We start from the raw sequence: 11,393 nt of genomic DNA on the forward strand, positions 1-11,393 counted from the left end.
CTCACCTCACTTGGAACTTCAAGTCCCACTACCTCTTCTTATTTCTTTTCTCAAATAATTGGAATTGCAACTTGAGCAAGTTTAGAAGATACTACCATAAGCAAACAAAAAATCACGACAACGATAAAAGTTAATTAATAGATCAAAAGTAGTAGACTTCATTTGAATACATACCAAATTAAGTTAAACGAAAAAAAGATAAATTTTTTAATTAAATTTTTGCTTTTTAAGAAATTTAAGTTAAATCAGAAAAGAAAATATAAGGAACACAGAAAAAGAATGGCACAAAGGGGATCAAAATTTTTTAATCAAAATTTTTGCTTGTGTCTAAATCTACCACTCTCTTCTTCCTTCTTTCTTTCCTCATTTTCTGGATCTCAGTTCCTTCTTTTTCTTTCAGATACACTTTTTTTTGTTAGATTTAAATGTTACCGTAGTTATTTTTTATGAAGTTGTAATGTAAGTTGAAATTGATGTACAATGTGAAAGATTTGTTAGGCAAGGTAAAATTTAGGTAAAGAAAATGTTCAAAATTTTGGTCTTGCTAGATGAAGAGGAGAGGAAGTTGGGATGTGGGGAGAGAAAAATGAGAAAATGGTGGTGGTGGTAATAATCAAGAGTGCAATTTAGGAATTTAGAATATTTTTTTAGTGTTTGAAAATTCTTGTCATTAGGAATTTATCTTTCATGATTACAACATTAATTTCATTTTTTATGGATAGTTTTGTCAATATTCCAAACATCCGTAAGTAAAAATAATAGTTTATATATAATATCTTTACTATTAGAATGTCATGCTTCCGGCTGTGCCATTCTGATAGCGAGGATATTACACTACTTCTGTATATATAATAATAAGTAGGAGTCTTTATCTGAAATTCTTATTGACTTTCCTTTGAAAAATCGGTCATATTTTTTTTGTTACACGTACATACATGCATATATTATCATCACAACACTTTTATATTTACAAGAATAATTTATATAAGTAATGTATAGACATATATTATATAATTACAAATTCTATCCTTCACTACAAAGATTTATAACAATAATAAAGGTGGGAGAAAATATCTAACATAAATAAACAAATTCAAATCTACAAGCAAACTAATGTACGTCCAAAAGTTTAATAATCCTCTCATTGGTTTTCTCGTCCATTTTTTGAAAAATATAGGGTTGTAGGAGGGTGAGAACCTAATCCAAAGACGAGGATAAGGGAATGCCACAAAATTTATAAAAACATATACACCTAGTCAATTCACATATCAAAAAAGTTATCTTTATTTTCAAAATTGTTTTACTATATATAAATGCATATCTTAATATTTCTTAGTTATATATGTTTTAGGAAACCCAAAATAAAATTTTAAAGCTTTTTTGTAGAAACCAAAGACAAGTCTAAAGGATTTTCTACCCAACAAACTTTCCTCACTCATTCCTATCCATTCAACACATAGACCAAAGTCTCAGGACAATACTGAGTTCAATCCGCCTCAACCTCTATCACCTCCGTGTACTAGCAAACACAATCAAATCAAATAATTTAATTACACAAAAGCAAACACATATAAAACATGTATCACATAGCACATAATCAAATAAATCACATAAACACAACACAACAAAATACAACCTAAACAAATCAATTAAATGCATATGATGTATGTCTATCTTACTGACTGTGAGCTCACATGTCGGTTGATAAAGTGTGCCCAAAGAGAGTCAAATCGCTTCTTAACAAGGAAATTTGAATCAAAGAACTTCGACAGAAACACAAGAAAACATGGTGTCTTAGGTTGAAACAAGTTCAAGTTGAATAAAATATATACAAAGTTCATAAAATTTTAAAAAGATGCTATGGAACATAGTTAAATAGGACATCCATTAACAATGAATGAAATTGAAAAAATCATTTCACTTTCTCAAACAAAAGATATGAGACAAACATTTTTTAAAAAAAGTCTTAAAAACATAAATGTTGCATTACCTTAAAACAATTTCTAAGTTAAAGATAGAAAATGTGAGGTTTGAAAAATGAAAATTAATTGGGCTAAGAAAAAAAATACTTTCTCAAAAATCTTGAAAGATACTTGGATGCATTATCATATAAGAATATTAATAAAAATTGCAACAAAGTTGGTAGAAAATCAAGTTGTGTTTGAAAAAGAAAATCTAAGATAAAAATTTTTATAAGTCAATAGAAGAATAAGTAGTGCGTTACAAGCAAATAGGTTCAAACTACCACTACAAGAAAAATACCCATTCAGCCACACTTTTTTTAAGCTACATTTAAAAAGCGTAGCCTATTCATAGAATAGGCTACGCTTTTTTCAGTGAGCGTAGCCTATTCTATGAATAGGCTACGCTTTTTTCAGTGATGCCTTTTTATAAGAGAAAAGGAAACACAATTTTGGCATCATTTAAAAAGTGTAGCCTTAGGTATTATAGAAATCACTTAAAAAGCGTAGCCGTATGTTAATATTTATGGGTCCACTTTTTGTATCTAAGGGAACGCTTTTAAAGAGTAGCCTTTTTATTAAGTTTTGGATACACTTCAAAAGTGATGCCTAATGTATATAAAGCAAAAGATTTGACACTTAATAAATTTTTTTCCTCAGTTTTCGAAAGCAAAACTCAAACACTTAATGAAATTTTTGTCCCTCCAAATCCAAAACCCAGACTTAGCCTTCATCTCGATCCCTCCAAATCCAAAGCTCACCATCGAAGAAACACTCTCGCTACAGAAACCCTCTCACCCACCACTCACCGTCGCTTCTCTTCGCCCTCCTCCTCGTCGCTGTGCCGCCCTTACCATCGTCTTCTCGTCGCTGCGCCGCCCTTACCTTCGCCAACCCTGTCGCGCACAACTCTCACCTTCGCCATTCTTACCGTCGCTGTTGACCGTCGCCACCCAGTAACCACTCACCGTTCACCATCGTCGCTCATCACCTTTGCCATTGTCACCACTGCACAGACCATCGCTCTTCTTCGCCGTTCTGCACAAATCATCGCTGCGCCGCCCTCACCATCGTCATCTCCGTGCTTCTCATCATCGTCATCTCCGTGTTGATTATGTATGTATTGATTTCTATTTGGTTCTGAAATTTCAGAGGTTTAGGGTTCCGATTTTAGGGGTTTTAATTTAGGGGTTTTAATCTGTGAAATATGGGTTTTAATTTGGGGGTTTTATGAATTGATGAAGCTGCGTGGTTTAACAGATTAATGAGTATTGTTAGATTATTTGTTAATGAAGCTGCGTTGTTTAACCTTCTGATAAAGAATAGAATAGTGTCCTTACAGTGATTTTTCTTAGTGATTTTTCAAAGGATCATATCAATTCTAGTGACCTGTATTATATGCAATGCTACTAACAATTTTCCACAAGCCAAGAAAATCTGGGTTTGCGTATGCTTGTCATTGTTATTAATTTATTTATTATGTCTAATTTGATTTATTTATTTCAAGTTCATAAATCTGGGTGAGTTTATGATATATTTAATTCAGCTAGTTCTTTCGCCACTGAATGATTCTGTGAAAAATCACAATTCAAGATGAATAATATAAACTTAGCTATTCTTCAATTGGGACAAGGTTTGAAGGCTTATGCTTATATCTTGAGTGCTATCCATTTCTATAAACACAGCCTGCAGATTCCCATAGATTTCTGATTTGCTGGCTTTCTGCTTTATGCTTTCTTTGGCACTTTTAACCATATTTCTTCTTATCAACTATAATTAAAAATTATAATATCAAATCTCAGATTCATTCATAAGACTTGCCGCTACCGATTCCAAATTCCAATGCTCATTTACCTACCTGTTTATTGAGAACAGCCAGGCTCTTGGTGTGCAAGAGTGAAGAAAATTCCTCAGTGAACTAATAAAGCCACTAAATCAAACTTTGGGGCCTTTTTAATTAGTAATAATAGGAGTATTCCTTTTAGTCATTTTTTTAGTACTTTGTGTTTGCTTTCTCAGATTTTACCTATGATTCAGTTTTGTCTTTTAAATTTCAATTCATGAAAATTAATTTCTGTGAGTAAATTTGGTTTCTTTCGCATTAGAATGTGAAACCAGTTTCTGCAAATTGGTTTATAAATATACATATTGAAAAATAGTGGTTTTGCAGAATCTTGTGTCTTTCAAGTGGGATTGATTGAAAATTTTTGGTACCCTTTCAAGCAGAATCTTACATCTCTAATTTATGTTGTTATTACTTGAGTTTTCTTTTTTAATTATTATAGTTAACTTGTTATTACTGTGATTCGATCACTTGTAGGCCAAACTCACTAAGCTTCCCAAGAACCTTATGGCAAAGGTTTCTACTATGAAGAATACAGAGCAGGTGCACACTTTTATCTGATGCAGGGTAGTGGATGACTGCAAAAACAAGTTTCTAGTGTGTGTAATGCTGGTTGTTTTGCTTTTCAAATTGCAGATTTTAGAGCAACTTCCTCGGGTGATATCATCTTTGGATGCATATATGGATAATGGATTGCAAAAGTTAGAACTTCCTCTTATCTGATTGGCTATACTTACATGTTTAGAAATTGGAACCTCCTTTTTAATCTATGTTTGATTTTTCTCAACTAGAATCAAATTCTTGTCTCTAGAATCAATTTGGATCGAAGTGAAAATTTTTACTGTGTTAGAATTACATTGAGAGGAAGTAGCAGACATAAAAACCAGTTATGTTAGAATTAATTATACCTAAAATCAATTATACAAAATTGTATTTTGACAATGTTGCTTGTGTGGTTTTATGAGCTTCACTGATGTGATAAATTGCTAATTATAGGTGATAACCCGCTAGCAAGTGCAAGTAAACCTCGTTCAAAGTCAGGAGGGAGCTGACTGAAGCTTAAGAGGGAGCTGCGTTTCACTCACCCAACTGTTCTTCGAGTTTCTTTGCTAGGTGAGGACAGCGACTTCATCTTCTTTCTTTTCTCCTCTAATTCAAAATTCTGATAATTCTCTTGCTCCATTTTTAATATTTTCCTTTAATTTTTCAATATGAAGTGAATGACCCTTTTTGCCTTGTGAACATGGAGGTTACTAAGGAAGAGCTTAATGCAAAAATGAGAGAAAAAAGTTTCCAACTTTTGGTCTGAAAAAAACCATGCAAAGTTTCCAACATGTTTGTGTTTTGTTTTGTGGCAGATGGGGCTGGTGATGATTTGTTTAAAGAGCTATGGAGGCTGTGCAGGGCCATTAATGAATGTTCCTTGTGTTCAAGACAGAGTTTTCTATTTCCCTCAGGGTCACATTGAATTGGTATGATATACACTTCTTTACCTTGTTTCTGATTTTGTTTGTGAATTTCATTTTTTTCTATTTTTGTGCTATGTATGCTTTCAAATTTAAGCCTTAAGGGGTTTAGTAAGTGTTATATAATTTTGATTTTTTTCTTTTGTAGTTGCCAGAACCTACAGAACAATATTTGAGGCAGATGAAGAACCAGAAATCTCCCAAATACGATCTTCCCGTCAAAGATCTTATGTCGTGTTATCGATGTTTTCAAGCAGATGATGATGTTGATGATGATGTCCTTTATCAAGGTAATTGACCAATTTTTCACATGGCTTCAATGCAATCTAAGACTCTAGAATTGGGATTTTTAGCTTTCATTTAAAAAGATTATTTTTTATTTATTTTTTAAATGGCTAGACTAATTAACTATACATATATATTTTCAATAATACACCCTCAATTCTGTTTAGCTTTTGTGAGCAATGTTCTTTTCTTTTCTTTCTTTGTTTATTTAATTTACCCTTAGTTATGTTGTTTTCCAGCTTCCATGGTTTTTCCTACCATTATTGGTACCCCCAAAAAAATTTTTTGTTTTATTTTGTTGTGTTGTGTTTGATTGAGTGACATGATTAAATAACAGTGGAAAGAGAACAGTTTTATTTACTTTATGGTTTTTTCTTTTGTATTTGGGATATTGGTGCAAAATTGATATATCTGTCTCAATTCATTTTTAATTTTATAATTTAGGTTGATGATTCTCACTTTACTCTTTGAGACAACGCCGTTTTTCTCTTTTGCACTTGAAATTAAGCTGATTGGCATGATTTTGTGAATTTAGCATTCAGCTTTAATGAGAATAATAGAAAAGCAACAAGTTTGTTTTTTTGTATTTTTAATCTTTAATCTGATACTTGCAATTGGAACATGTGCTTCATTTGTTGCTCTTGCCAGGCAGACTTTTCAGAATTCATTCGGTTCTATGATTTTGTTTTCTTCATGTGTCGCGAGAATGGTCAAAAGAATATTTGTAAGTAGCCCGGTCATTTTCTTCAACATAATCTTGTATTGATTGCGTATGGTGGTGAATCAGTATGCAAAATCCTTACATGGTTCTCTTTTTGAATTATGATAATCTACAGCTATAAGCAAAGCAGTAACTGCTTGAAAATGAGTTATTGCTGGGAATGAACAAGGGAATGAACACTGATACAATTGTTAAGGCCAAGAGTTTTCTTGATGGTGATGAAGATCAGCATGAAAAAGATGTGTTTGAGAAGAATCTGAAGGCGCTTCAGAAGATTTTTTAATCATTATGCCAAGATTAAAAGATTGACGATTTTCTGTTTGTTAAGCTCTTGTCGGATATAGAGTGCAAACTTTGCATTTTAATTGATGTGATACAAGTTTCATGTGACTTAAATTATCTTAAGTTATATTTTGATTGTTAATTGCTTCTTAAGATTATGTCTTTGAATTATGTAAGGATAATTTTTATTGTTTAAAGAAATTATTTAGTATAATTATGTGTTTAATTTTATTTTATAATATTTAACTCATTTAATTAAAAATGTAGAATTATATATGTAATAATATTATTAAATATTATGTTGTATAAAAAATTATTAGAATATTATATACATACAGAAAATAAAAAAAATAAAAAAAACAATGAGGGACCTAAGGCTACACTTATATACAGTAGCTATAGTATACAAAAAAAAAGAGGGATCTAAGGCTACGCTTATAAAAAGTAGCTATGGTATACAATGTGGCTACGCTTTACAAGTGATGCAGTAGCGTTGAAAAGCGTAGCCTATTCTGGAAAAATGAAAGCTGAAAAGCGTAGCCTTTGGTCTTGGACAGCATCACTTGAAAAGCGTAGCCTATTCCCAAACGCCAAAAGCGTAGCCCTTGGTGCAGAAAAGCGTAGCCTTTGAGAATAGGCAACGGCCGAATAGGAATCACTCCAAAAAGCGTAGCCGTAGCCCAAAAAGCGTAGCCGTAGCCTAAGGCATCATTTTTTTTCACTTTTGGCTACACTTTTCAAGTGTACTTGAATGGGTGTTTTTCTTGTAGTGTACAATGAAGAAGTTTTAAAGTTTATATAAGAGAGTGTATGCTGAATTGAAAATAATATCATCAAATTATCAAAAATGGTTATAGACACAGTCAAACAAGAGAAGAACTGTGTTGAAATTTCTTTCAAAAGAGTCAGAAACAAGAATTTCAGAAAGAAACTATATGGAATGCTATATCGCACCAAACAAGTTCAGAGTTTTTCAAGGAATTGTATTGTCTACGTAGAGGAATGCAATCAGATCAAAATATGCATTAGATAGAAGACATGAAGCAAAAGAATCAATCGCATTTCAAGAAAAGATAATGAAACAAGGAATTTCAAGATAGAGAATAGAAGAATACATAGTTCGTAAGATCACGCGGCATGATTAAAGCACATTCGTCAACTCCAACCTATCATAGAAGAATACCTAACATTTTCCAAACTTAGCGATTACCATTATTTATCAATTTTACTTTGTCTATGATAATCTATTAGTGTTCCCAAATACACAAGCGAATAACATTAGGTTGGCCAAACCAAATACCATGAAATTTGCACGGTAGACTAATAGAGTTAATCGACAGTTATGTGTATAAAGCTCTAACTCTTGTCATCTGGACAAGACTTACAACATGATAGACATTGAAAGTATGTAATGAAGTATAGTTAGTCCATTCTTCAAGCTCTACAGGAAAGACTGCTCTGATACTAAATTATAACATATTCTCATGCTAAGCATCAAGAAAGACAAGATCAAGGGATATCACACTTATTATATGCAATCTATCTAAATACAATTTACCTACTCTATCCTATGTAAACTTACTTAGTTAAAAATAAATCAAAGTCCAAGAGTATGGATAAGTAAGAAGGGCAAAAATAATAATGATAGTCAAATCAACTCCACAATTGATTCAAGTCTTAAAAAAATTAATGAACTTGCAAGATAAAGCTTCAAGAGCAAAGAAAACATAGAATTGAGCAATTGAATCCTTACCGAATGTGTATACGCTCTAATCACTCAAGTATATAGGGTTGATTCACTCAATTCTTTTCTAATCTTGCTTTCTAAGACTTGTTTTTCATCTAACAATTAATAATTATTCAATGCATGCATACAAATATCATAAGGACTTTTCAAAGGTTGTAATGGGGTTAGGGTTAAGGTAGGGGTGTACATGGCCTGACTCAAAGACCCGGCCTGGACCTGAACATTTTAGGGACTAATTTGATGTGATTTCATCAGGTCTATGACCGGGTACAAGTCTCAAAAATAGATTCGATTATTATTTAAGATCGAGTCCGAGTCAAGGTGAACCCGGCCTCACCAGTCCCATGTGCACCCTAAGGGAACTAAAAAAGGTATATATATTTTAAATTAATTCCAATATTATGTTATATTAATTATAAGTTTATTATTTTATTTTTAATCACACTTGTTGAATTAGAAAATAGATCAAAGAAGCATCAAATTAGAATTTATAGATAAATTCAAGTTCAAATATGGATATAAACTTCTCGATAACAAGTTTCTTCTTTATAAATAAGTGTATCATAAATAAGTTTTTTTAGAAATATTTTTTTAATAAATTATTATTAAAGTTTTAAAGGCCCGGTTTTCACCAAATTTAGACCCGATATAATTATTGCCTGAAAATATTTAGATTTCATCGGGTTTAGGATCAGGTTAGGGTCTAAAAAATAGACCCGATATATATTTAGGGCGAGATCTGGGTTAGAAGAAACCCGGTTTCACCTGATCTATGTACACCCCTAGGTTAAGGTAAGATTATATTTGACTAAGTGGATTTGAAATTGAATTTTTGATTAGCTTAAACTTCTCACCTAACTTATGACAACCTATTTAACTCTAATGCAAAACCTAACTATTCATTATTCACTTTTTCACATACTAATACATTCTTTTAGTTCATATCACGTGTGCATTTTTATTTCTCTAACTTCTGTTTTTGGGATAACATTTTTTTCCTTTTTATTGTTTTCTCATTTCCTTATTCTTTTTCTTTTCTTTTTCCTATTTTTTTTTTCAATAGCATAATATATACAAAAGATTAATACACATGGTTCAACATTCAATATATGAGTATGTACCAAATTTTTAAAATTTCAACAAAAATATAAAATATTCTTTTTTTTCTTTCTACAATATTTTTCAAATTTTTTCACACTTAAATGATGCACACTCTCACTAGCCTAAGCCAATCAAAGACCCAAATTAAGAATATTTATTTATGATACGATCTAGTACACTTATTGGTACTTTGTAATTTGTAAAATCTGCATCAAGAAGATGACATTTTCTTTCTTTACAAAATGTGTAAAAGATATTCTCTTCGTCTCTAACCCTAAAATGTATACTCTTTTGTCTTCTCCACTGTAAGGGTTAAACGACACGATCGATGCTACGACGCTTAAGTGAATTTTCTTCTGCAGGTAAGAAAGTGAGGTAGCAAAAGTTTGATATTGACGCGTGTTGGTAGTGTTCTGAATGAAAAAAGTAAATTTTGATGTGAAACAACTATACCAATATTATGTCAGACTTCATGTGAGTTAATTACGTTTATTTAATCTTCAATTCTAATATATAATTTAGTATAAATTGTCTTTTTGAGATAATTAAAAATTAAAAAAAATGAGATATTTGTTTACGAAGTTGTCAGATAGAGTTTTTGTAAATATTTTTATATATTTTTTTAAATTAAACAATTACAAATATAAAAATAATAAAAAATATAATTGTCACTTTTATTGTTTTTACCTTATTTTATTTATTTCAGACTAAAAAGTATTTGGGAATATACTTTTTTTTAAAGTTTTAATTTTAAGTGTATACAATTGTTATTTTGACCTTATTTTTTATACATGCTTAAATTCTAAATCCTATTAACCATAAATATAATAAAAGTACAATATATATCTTACGTTTTTTTTTCATAAAATCCAGTTAAATCATTATAAAATTAAAAAAAATAAATTTTAACAAATTATAATCAACATAATTTTGTTATTATTAAATAAATATATAAAATTATACTATTTTTTCATAATAAAGCTTTTTTAATTTTATTTTCATGTTAAAGTAACTATTTTTTATTTTAATAACTAAGTAATTAGTTTATATTTAATATTATTATTAAACGGAGACTAAGTCCAAGGAAGAAAAAGAATTACAATACTATCTCAATCTATTTATTTTGCAAAAATAATCCAGGTGCATAAAATATTATTCAGCTCGAAATAAAAAAGTTTAAAAATTTAATTATAATCATTAATTTAAAATAATACTTATCTGATTAATTTTCTTTTATCTATTACATTCTGCAGCTTCTACTTCTAGTTAGGATTGTCATTCTTTGGAGAATCACTTAACACGTGTTCACCAGCCTGCTTCTCCACGTTTCTTTGGTAACTAAAAAAAATTATTTCTTTCATCATTGTAATATTGATCTTTGAATTATACAATTTTCTCTTTTATGGTTTATTATTAAATATTTTACTTTTTTCAGTTTTAACTTTCTTTTTATCAATGAAAAAAGATATTTGAGTGAGATATTAAGAAAAAAGTCATTGAAAAAAAGACAAAGAGAATTAGTTTAAAAAAAAAGTTAAATTAATGCCAATTTTTTTTATAATCTGTTTCTTTTTATTTTTTGTACCTAAGATATTTTTACTAAATTGAATAAATATTTATTGGTTGAAAATCTAGAAAGTAAACTTAGCAAATCAAACTTGAGTAGAAGTTTGATTTGTTCTAAGGATATCTTTCCTCTCTACTCTATTTTTGTTCTGATCGTTATGAGATAAGAATATTTTATCTCTTATGTAATCACTTTCGCAAACTCAGCAAAAACAGTTTGAATGTTAATTTTTAAAAAATATTAAAATAATTATAAATTCAATCTCCTTCTCTACACCCGAAAAACTTTCAGATTCTGCTGTGAGACATTGTAGAAAAGGCCAATCACACTAATAAGATTTAGTCCGTTCTCCTTACGAACAGTCATAACTTTCGCTATTGTGCACAAATTTCCACTAAAGTCCCAATCTGCCGTAGCGTA

General features: G+C 30.3%; 1 long non-coding RNA gene across 1 annotated transcript; it reads left to right on the top strand.

The window, feature by feature from the left end:
* Nucleotides 1–2,592: 2,592 nt before the first annotated feature.
* On the top strand, nucleotides 2,593–5,486 carry LOC127747749 (uncharacterized). Its single transcript, XR_008009573.1, has 6 exons — nucleotides 2,593–3,077; nucleotides 4,282–4,347; nucleotides 4,441–4,505; nucleotides 4,801–4,917; nucleotides 5,163–5,276; nucleotides 5,419–5,486. It is a non-coding gene; the product is annotated as an uncharacterized LOC127747749 (long non-coding RNA).
* Nucleotides 5,487–11,393: the final 5,907 nt, after the last annotated feature.

This window comes from Arachis duranensis, chromosome 5 (genome assembly GCF_000817695.3).
Source record: "Arachis duranensis cultivar V14167 chromosome 5, aradu.V14167.gnm2.J7QH, whole genome shotgun sequence".
NCBI lineage: Eukaryota > Viridiplantae > Streptophyta > Magnoliopsida > Fabales > Fabaceae > Arachis > Arachis duranensis.